The sequence below is a fragment of the Silene latifolia genome, chromosome X, assembly GCF_048544455.1.
Source record: "Silene latifolia isolate original U9 population chromosome X, ASM4854445v1, whole genome shotgun sequence".
Lineage (NCBI taxonomy): Eukaryota > Viridiplantae > Streptophyta > Magnoliopsida > Caryophyllales > Caryophyllaceae > Silene > Silene latifolia.
In genome coordinates, this window is record NC_133537.1 from 234,076,092 (window position 1) to 234,085,597 (window position 9,506).

At 36.3% G+C, this 9,506-nt stretch overlaps 1 non-coding gene across 1 annotated transcript; it reads right to left on the reverse strand.

Annotated features, from left to right (window-relative positions):
* Positions 1-1,291: 1,291 nt before the first annotated feature.
* LOC141625017 (small nucleolar RNA R71) lies at positions 1,292-1,398 on the reverse strand. Its single transcript, XR_012534816.1, has one exon. It is a non-coding gene; the product is annotated as a small nucleolar RNA R71 (small nucleolar RNA).
* Between the last annotated feature and the right edge of the window lie 8,108 nt (positions 1,399-9,506).

The following is a 9,506-nucleotide window of genomic DNA, read 5'->3' on the forward strand; positions in this document are numbered from 1 at the left end:
TTTAGCTACTCATGCTATTAATGTTGTCAATATTAATAATAATGAAATAACTAAAAATAAACATGATGAAATGATAATAAAATCGCATATAAAATTAGGGCAGAAACTAATGACAAGAGAAACAAGTGATTAAAGTCATGAAGGAAAGATAAAGATTAAAAGGGAGGAAAAGATTACAATAGCAAGAATTCCGGCGTAAACAACACAAGATCCGAGCAAAATAATCCCAAAAGCAAAGTTACAGTAAAGAGTTTTAAGAGAGAGATTAAGAGAAGAGAAAGTGGCGTAATACAAATGTTTAGCAGTGTAAAACGTAGATCAGAAGTCCTAATGACCTAATTAGTTCACGCTTAAATAGAAAAAAAACGAAGTTCATAACTAAAATAAGCAATCACGAGTTAATTAAGGCCCGTGAAAGACCAATCCTCTCGATCGAGTAGTTTGAGACAACTCGATCGAGGACTTCAGCAAGTAAACCACTCGATCGACCAAAAATGTTACTCGATCGAGTAAACCTGATTTCCAGCATTTCGATCGAGTAAAATAAAATACTCGATCGACCTCCGCAGCACGTGAAACCACTCGATCGACCAAGAAAAGCCTTCGATCGAGTGTTATTCCTCCAAAACAGCTCCAAACTCGTTGCCGACTGCTTCGTAGACTATTCCTTCACGCATCCTAATGCAGTATCTCGCTGTAAAATTTCCATCTCCTCAAAATGCATGCAAAACAGGACGAAAAGCGTACAATTCCACCACTTTCAGGTTCATTCCTACAAAACAGATCAAATGAACCAAAGTAGCCATTTCGGGGCATAATGCAATATAAAACAGTACAAAAGTACATGGAAATACGTGCAAAAATAGGCTAAAAAGACTATATAAAATGCACGTATCAACCAACCACAAAATCCACCCACAATGCCTAAATTTTCATCACATTCCGTACCAACCAAGGAGAACCTACCAAATGGTACTCCCACACCACAACATTTGACCGGTAATTTCATTGCAAAATCCGCATTTATACAATTAGTTGAGAGAAGTCAATTTGGGGGGATGCCTAGTGAAGACCCTCATTCTCATATGGAGACTTTTGTGACTATTGTGATGCGATTTCTCAAACCGGAGTTACTCAAGACCAGATTCTTTGGGTCTTCTTTCCTTTTTCTTTGATTGGTTCCGCGAAACAATGGTTAAAGAGCCTTGATAAGGCTACTCTTGGTATTGACTCTTGGAAGAAATTGGCACTTGCTTTCTACAAGAAATTCTATCCTCCGGAAAAGACTAACATGTTGAGAGCCCAAATCACCGGGTTCAACCAAAGGGATGAGGAATCTTTGTATGAAGCATGGGAGAGATTCAAGGATACTTGCCGATCTTGTCCTTATCATGGACTTAGGGAGTGGTTTCTTGTACAACAATTTTGGAATGGTCTATATGAAGACTCCCGAAACATTCTCAATATGGGATCAAATGGTATGTTTACCGAAGTTGAGGATAATCAAACATGGAACAAGATTAAGGAAATGGCGGCCCATAACTCACAATATAGTAGACCTCGTAAGGCTACTAGAGGAGGAAAGCATGAAGTGGACTCTATTACTCAATTGGGTTCTCAACTTAGTGCTCATATTGATACCATTAATTTGAAGTTTGAAAAGGCTATGGCTAAGCTTGAAGAAGCCTCCAAATCGCCTAAGCAACATGTTAATGCCATTGTTGCATCTTCATCAATTCCAAGTGGAGTATGTAAGAGTTGTGGAACTTTAGGACATGACCAAAGTGAATGTATGGGAACAAGTGAACAAGTGAATTCTTTCCAAGCATACAAGAGTGGTACCCCTTATTCCAACTATTACAATGAAAACACCAAATTCCATCCCAACCTCTCATACAAAAGCCAAAACGTTCAAAACCCTCAAACAACATACACCCCACCTCCAATGAGAAACCAAGCTCAAAGACCCTTTTACAATAAAAACCAAAGTTATCAAAACCAAACTCCATACAATCAAACAAATGACCAAGGTTTTGATGTTCAAAAAGCGGTCCTCCAAATACAAAAGAACCAACAGGAATTTTTCACTCAAATGCAAAAGGATAGCCAAGCAAAAGACATCACCATTAACAACATACTAGCTCACACAACGATGTTGGTGACCCAAATGTATCAATTGGCATCTTCAAGTTCACAAAGACAAAAGGGGCAATTACCACCTCAAGGTAATCCCCCAAGACAAGAATCGGTGAGTGCCATCCAATTGAGGAGTGGTACAAGGTATGAAGAGCCGAAGAGGCCCGTTGATGAAGATGTTGTGAATGCTAGTGACAAGGAAAGAGTTGTTGAAAACTCTAAAGAAGAAGAAACCACCATTCAAGGAGTTTCAAAGGAGAATGAAGAGAAGGCTAAAGAGAAAGAGCCTATTGTGATTCGGCTTCCATTTCCAAGTCGTCAAGTTAAGCCTAATTTTGATGAACAACTTGGGAAGTTTATGGAGATTGTCAAGAACTTGGAAGTCTCAATTCCATTTACGGAATTAATCAATCACGTTCCGGCCTATGCGAAATACATGAAAGATATTCTTACAAAGAAGAAATCCATCCGAAAACTTGAGACTATTGCTTTCACTAAGGTGAGTAGTGCCATCCTACAAGGAAGTTCACCTCCAAAACTAAAAGATCCGGGAAGCTTCTCTATTCCATATATCATTGGCGACACCACGATCAACAAAGCTCTATGTGACCTTGGGCCAAGTGTGAGTGTCATGCCATATTTAGTGTGCAAGAGGATAGGAATGGGAGAGCTTAAGTGCACTAATATCACGCTTCAAATGGCGGATCGATCAACGAAGACACCTTTAGGGGTATGAGAAGATGTGCCGGTAAGAATTGGCAACTTCTTCATCCCGGAGGACTTTGTTATTGTTGATATGGAGGAAGACTCCAACATTCCTATCATTTTAGGAAGACCTTTCTTACACACCGCGGAAGCGGTGATTGATGTGAAACATGGAGAGCTCACACTTGAAGTGGGAGATGAAACAATCACTTTTAATCTTGACAAGCCAATGAGAGCTCCCCGATTACATGAGCCGTGTTTCATAGTTGATCATTATAGCTGGGAAAGTAATAAGAAGAAGTTGGAATCTTAATGCAAAGAACAAGCTATAGATAAAGAATCACCACCCATATGGGAGAAGAAAATGGGTAACCTCCAAGATGCTCCATCCAAGGACCAAGAATGTTTCAACAAGAATGAGAGCTTGAATAGCTCACCACCACTCATGACAAGTAAGGAAGAAGGCCTCATTGGCCATAATGACAAGAATAAAGAGGAGTTGTTCTCATCAACTCGTGATATTATTGGGGAACAAGTAGATGAAGTATAAGGTCTTTGGGATGATGAGTTTGAAGGGATATTCAATCCCTATATCGGTAATGCTATGACCCAAGACCACAATGAAGAACAACAAGTGCAAAGGTCTATTAAAGATCTTTATCATGACAATGAACAAGCTTTCGACTACTTCAAACTCATCACACTCTTCTCAACCAAAATGAACAAAACAAAAGGAGCATCTTTTGCTCTCCTTTGGTCGGCAATATGGAGCCTTTTAGGTCCACTTTTGCCTTTTGTCATTTGTCCCACAAATACTTATAAGTCATATATTTAACTATCTTATATAATTAATTATTAATGTAATCATTTAACAATTAAATATTACAATTAATAATATCATATACACTCCACTTTTGAGTAGTATACTACCATTATCTCAATATATAATGGGTCCTACAATTGCTAGTTAGTTAAAATTACAACTCTTTGTAACTTTAAATAACCAATTACCTCTACCTCAAAACTTATATAAAACCTCAACTAATTTAGTAACTTAACACTTCATTACTAAATTAAATCTTATTTAATTATATTACAATAAGACGTAAAATTGCACTCCGGTAATTAAGGAATTAATCAATCTGTATCGTATACAATTAATTAAATATCTATTTGGGCCTCATCCTATAGGTGTGAGCTAAAGGGATCAACTGACCACCACCGTCATACGACAGTAATGTCAAACTCTAGTTAGCCAATCATTACCGATTAATGATGATCAGTTGACAATATAATGAATCATCCCATTCGTATTCTTAATATGAGATTTAATTATGATATTAAATCATGTGATCGCACTATTGTTGAGGACACATATTCCAACAATCTCCCACTTGTCCGAGACAAGTGTGCGTCACCAATTCTCTTGTCCTATTACAATCTCCCACTCAATGCACGGTGTCTTGCAGGTCGTACTTGCACATGATCATATCTTGAGTGGTTTCCTCAATCTGGAGTGTAACTGTCTGACCGAAATTATCTACCATAGATACCTTCCGAGCGTGGCCACGCATTTCCAATTCACTACTCCTCGAGTGGCCTTGAGATTTCAAACGACCCTGACAAGGGGGGTGGACAATTCCTATCGCACTATTCCCTTTGTTCAGCCACAGTTCATCTTAACCCAAAATATACCCATTTGACCTCATTTAGGACAGTCGTAGAGCATAAATCAAAGCTAATCAGAAATTTGTGCCAACTTGGGCGAACAGTCTCTAGTCAAAAGAATTGACTCATAAGAATACTATAGCAGCTCTTGCCACGACCAGGCTTTATGAATTACCAGAACTCTATAAGCGGTCACTGCCCGACAGAGTGTCCCATACAGTCTGCCTATGTGATCGACTAGTCATTCCGTATGACTCTATAGCACTTGAACTTGCCATCAATTACATCACACTCTTGTCACTTCGAGACGTCACCTCATATAAATAACTAGAGGCGAATACCATGTTAATCCAGTTCACTTTAATGTGGTTCAATTTGTCTCTACAACCCATTTGGATACAACAAAGTAATTAATAAACGAGGTTGTACAAATAAACTCAAACAACAAATGCGATTATCATATATGAACCAAAAATAAGGTTTTTCTTTTCATATCTTATAATCTAATACAAATTTGGCATAAGCCTTAGACCCATGGATACAACATGATGGTCATGCTTTGCCTACGATAAAGGTTTGGTCAAAGGATCATCTATGTTGTCATTCGTTCTAACCTTACAAATCGATACTTCCTTTCTTTCAATGAAATCCCTAATTACATGAAATTTTCTAAGTACGTGTCTAGACTTGTTGCTAGACTTGGGCTCTTTAGCTTGAAAGATTGCCCCACTATTGTCACAGAAGATCGTGATAGGATCTTTGACGGTGGGAACTGTTGGAGTTAGTGTCCTCCACAATAGTGCGTTAACATAATAAATCTCATTAATGGAATATAATCAGATATTTAATTATTTGATCCTCGCCAGTTGATTAACGTTAATCGATAACGGTTGGCTGACTAGAGTTTGACGTTATTGTCGTGAGATGGCGGTGATCAACTGACCCTTTTCGGTCACACCTAAAGGAAGGAACCCCAATTGATAACTGATTAATTGTATGAGATAGAATTTGTTTAGTCCTTTGATTTATAGACTAAGAGGTTAGTCGATTATTTTTAGAGAGATTTCGAGTTGCGAACTCGAGGAGCGGCAGTTATTATTTAATTATGCGATAATTAAATAATAAGTTTTGGGAAACGGGTTTTAGTTAATTAACTGTTAATTTACTAAAATTGTACTAATTGATTAATGTGATTAATATTAGTACGTAAATAATATGTGTAGTGGTACACGTATATTTACGGAGTGAATTGGACGAATTAATTATGGAAGTATTTAAACATGATACGATGTTTAAAATGATAATTACACGGATTTGTGCGACAAATATAAAAACCAACATGGACCCGTATATAGTCAAGTGGACCGTGTAAAATAAGTGTAGTGGATGATTACTCACATAATCATTTTACCTTATTTTGTATACTACTATAATATATATCTTATACTAGATTTTTCATGTGATGTAAGATAAAATTATAAGACAAAAAAATTGTCCACTTGAGGACTCCACCACCCGCCACTTTTCCCCCTTTTACACTCCATATATTTGTTCACATTTCTACACTACTTCATTCTTACACTCTACCATCTTTTGCATGTGAACATTTCACTCCATCTCTCTACAATAATTCATCACTAGTATTCATTATTAATATTACTAAGATAAGTTAGTGATATTACTAATATTTATCAAGGGAGCAATATTAACAAGTTACTAGTACAAACTTGTTATTATTTTTGGGTTAGTTCTTGGGTGCAACTTGAAGGAGACTTTCTAGTTGAAGGTTTTTCAAGGAGGATCATCCACATCATTTTTAGCTCAAAAACAAACTAGTAAGAAGAACTAGTTTGTGCCCATTTTACCATATAATCAATGTAAGGAAATTGTTTTTCCTTATACTTTCTTTTTATGCTTTCATATTAGCATGCATGTTACATAGATCACATAAACAATAATTTATGAGATAAATTAATTTTATTAGAGAGTCTAATATGGATCTATGATCTTTCAAGTGGTATCAGAGCTTAGGCTTGTAATTTGCATGTTGATTTTAAGCATTTTAATGAATTATGAGATAATTAGTAAAAACTCAAAAATTGTGTTGGAAGAGGTTTTAGCATGAAATTTTTGGGACATGCATACCTACTTATCTCAAAAGGTTTGTGGAATTTTTTGGTGATTTTTGAAGTAATTTTGCTATTTTTAATGATTTTTGGTAGAAAACCGAGTCAAAATGTCGCATTTTAGTGAAAAATTGACTAAAATTAGTTAAATGTTGATTCGGTGCATGGATTTTTTATGGTAATTCATGCATGTTTTATACTGATTGTATGCAAAAGGTTGAAGGTTGGTTCGAATTTTTGCATGTTTATTGATTTTTTGAGTAAAAAGTCGATAAAAGCCAAATTAATTAATCATAATTTCGGAATTTTTGATTCTGCCCAAGATAAATTTATGTACATTTAAGAATATTATTTAAATGTCAAAAGTGATTTTGCATGTGTGTTTTCACTTTGTTTTGATGTTTATTGGTTTTAGTGGTTAAAAACCGATAAATATGGATCTTTTTCTTCACTAAATTTATCCAGAATTTTTGGACACTTTTTCTGACATTTTGGTGTTCTTGGGAGTGTTCCAGAATACTAAAAAATTTTGTTTCAGTTTTTGGGTAATTTTTCAAATATTTTGGATTTTTACTTAAATATTATGATTTTACCGATTAAATTAGCAAAATATCACCAAATCAAACTAATTATTTATCATAAAATTAGTGAGAACTAATTTTGAGGTTCAAAACAGTTTGGACAATTAGTTTGGACTTAAATGAGATTTAAGAGTTAATTATTGATTTTTACATGTTAAAAATCGATTAAATCCACAAAAACCGAGATGGATACCAATGAATGATAGGTAGGGCGATTTTGGCATCATATTTACAGCATTTTAAGCATATTTATTTAAGTTGAATGAATGATTGTCATTTATTTAAAGTATTTATCTTTTTGTACCTAGTATGGCCTAGTTAATTTTAATCGTTATTACCCGAAATGAATGTGAATATCGATTTGTTTGTAATTAAATACGATCTCGTATCGTCGGTTTGTAATTAATTAATAGTTTTATTCATTTTATTAATTAATGTATAATAGGAATAGCTATGTAATACATTTGTAATAGTTATTTTACCGGCGTTTCCAAAAGACGCATTACAACGAGACGGAGTCTATTTTTGGAAGGTGTTCCAAATCCCACAAGGAAGAGCCACTTATGGAATGAAGAGGCAAGGGACCAAGGAGCTGGTTTCCGAAATGTAATAGACTAGTTTTTTATTAACTAGGTGGCCATACTAGGATTTATTCATATGCTTACATGTTTGCTTGTTTTATTTTTCGCGCATGCCAAAATCGCTATTCACATGCATTTTATTTTTTCGCGGTTGTCAATTCACGTCATTTACATTCACCGAATTAATTAACTTATAAGGAATTTATGAATAAATTGACAAGATCTCTCACATAACTAAAATTGAGATTAGCCTTACCAATTAGTAACACCTATGAATCTCTTGTTCATTAGAGCCACGCTCGCCCAAGCGGGGTGTTCTCTTTTTACCTTGGGTAAGTAAGGTGGTAAGCGGTTATCACACGCCAAAATTGGTTGGACTTAACGGGATATAAGACGGTCTTGTGTTCCGGGGCTAGTAGATGAATTTGAGGAAATTCGTCGACCAAGAGTTCTAGAGCTAGAATTAGTCAACGTGACTTACCGAATTTACGCAATTATGGGATGTTTCGCCCAAGCGATGCTCATTTTTGTTTAATATTTGGGTCTTGGAATCATTTATATAATTTAGTGGGAGATCAATATATAAATGCTAAAACTTGCTAAACATGTTTTTACAAGTAATTTTTAAAACAATGAATGTTAATTTTTCCTTTTTGTTGTAGCATTTTAATTCGCAATGGCAACTTCATCAACTCCATCGACTACTTCACTAGGAAAATATTCATGGCTAAGGTCCGTAATGGACAAATGTATTTTAAAAGATGACGGTAGTAACTTTCTTGAATGGGAATCCAACATCAAAAGTGCCGCGTTGTCCGACAATGTGCTCACTTACTTGACCGATGCTCCTCCTATTGAGCCCGGTACAACAGCTTCATCGGCGGTGCAGACCGCCTATGATGACTATATGAGGATGTTGAATGATATCAAGAATGTGTTGATATGGTCAATATCGCCAAAGCTCAAGCTATCATGCATTTCTTTAAATGCTTACGAGATATTCACTCGTATGATCACTATGTTTTCACAAACACCTAAAGTCCGTCAATACGATGCGGCGGCACGCTTCTTTGAAGCTAAGCTTGAGGGGGGCCAAAAGGTTGGTCCCCATGTACTAAAAATGGTTGAATATGTTGACATCCTAGAGCGTCTAGGGTGTAAGATTCCTAAGACTCTTGTGGTGGATCGTATCCTTCACTCACTCCCCTCCAAGTTTGCCCACTTTAGGGTAAACTACAACATGAATGACATGGATAAGAGTTACCATGAAATTCATGCACTCCTCACCCAAGCGGAGAGGGATATGGAGGCTAGTGGGAGTGAAAAGGGAGATGTTTTAACCATGAAGTTAAAGAACATGTCTCTTGGAGTTAAGAAAGGAAAAGGGAAAAAAAAGTCCCAATTCAAGAAATCGTCAAAGAAACATGACAAGGGAAAGGGGAAGGCCGTTGAGAATAGCAATCCCAAGGCAAAAAGTGTCAAGATCTCCGAGACCGAATGTTTCCATTGTAATGGGAAGGGGCATTATAGGAGGAGTTGTCCCAAATACTTGGAGGATCTCAAGGAAGGGCGTGTGACGCCTATTGGTATGATTTCCTCTCTCTATGTGATAGATGTTAATTATGCTTGTACTTCCACTTGGGTACTTGATACCGGATGTGGCTCTCACCTTTGTAACCATTTGCAGGGTATAAGGGACGTGAAAGAAC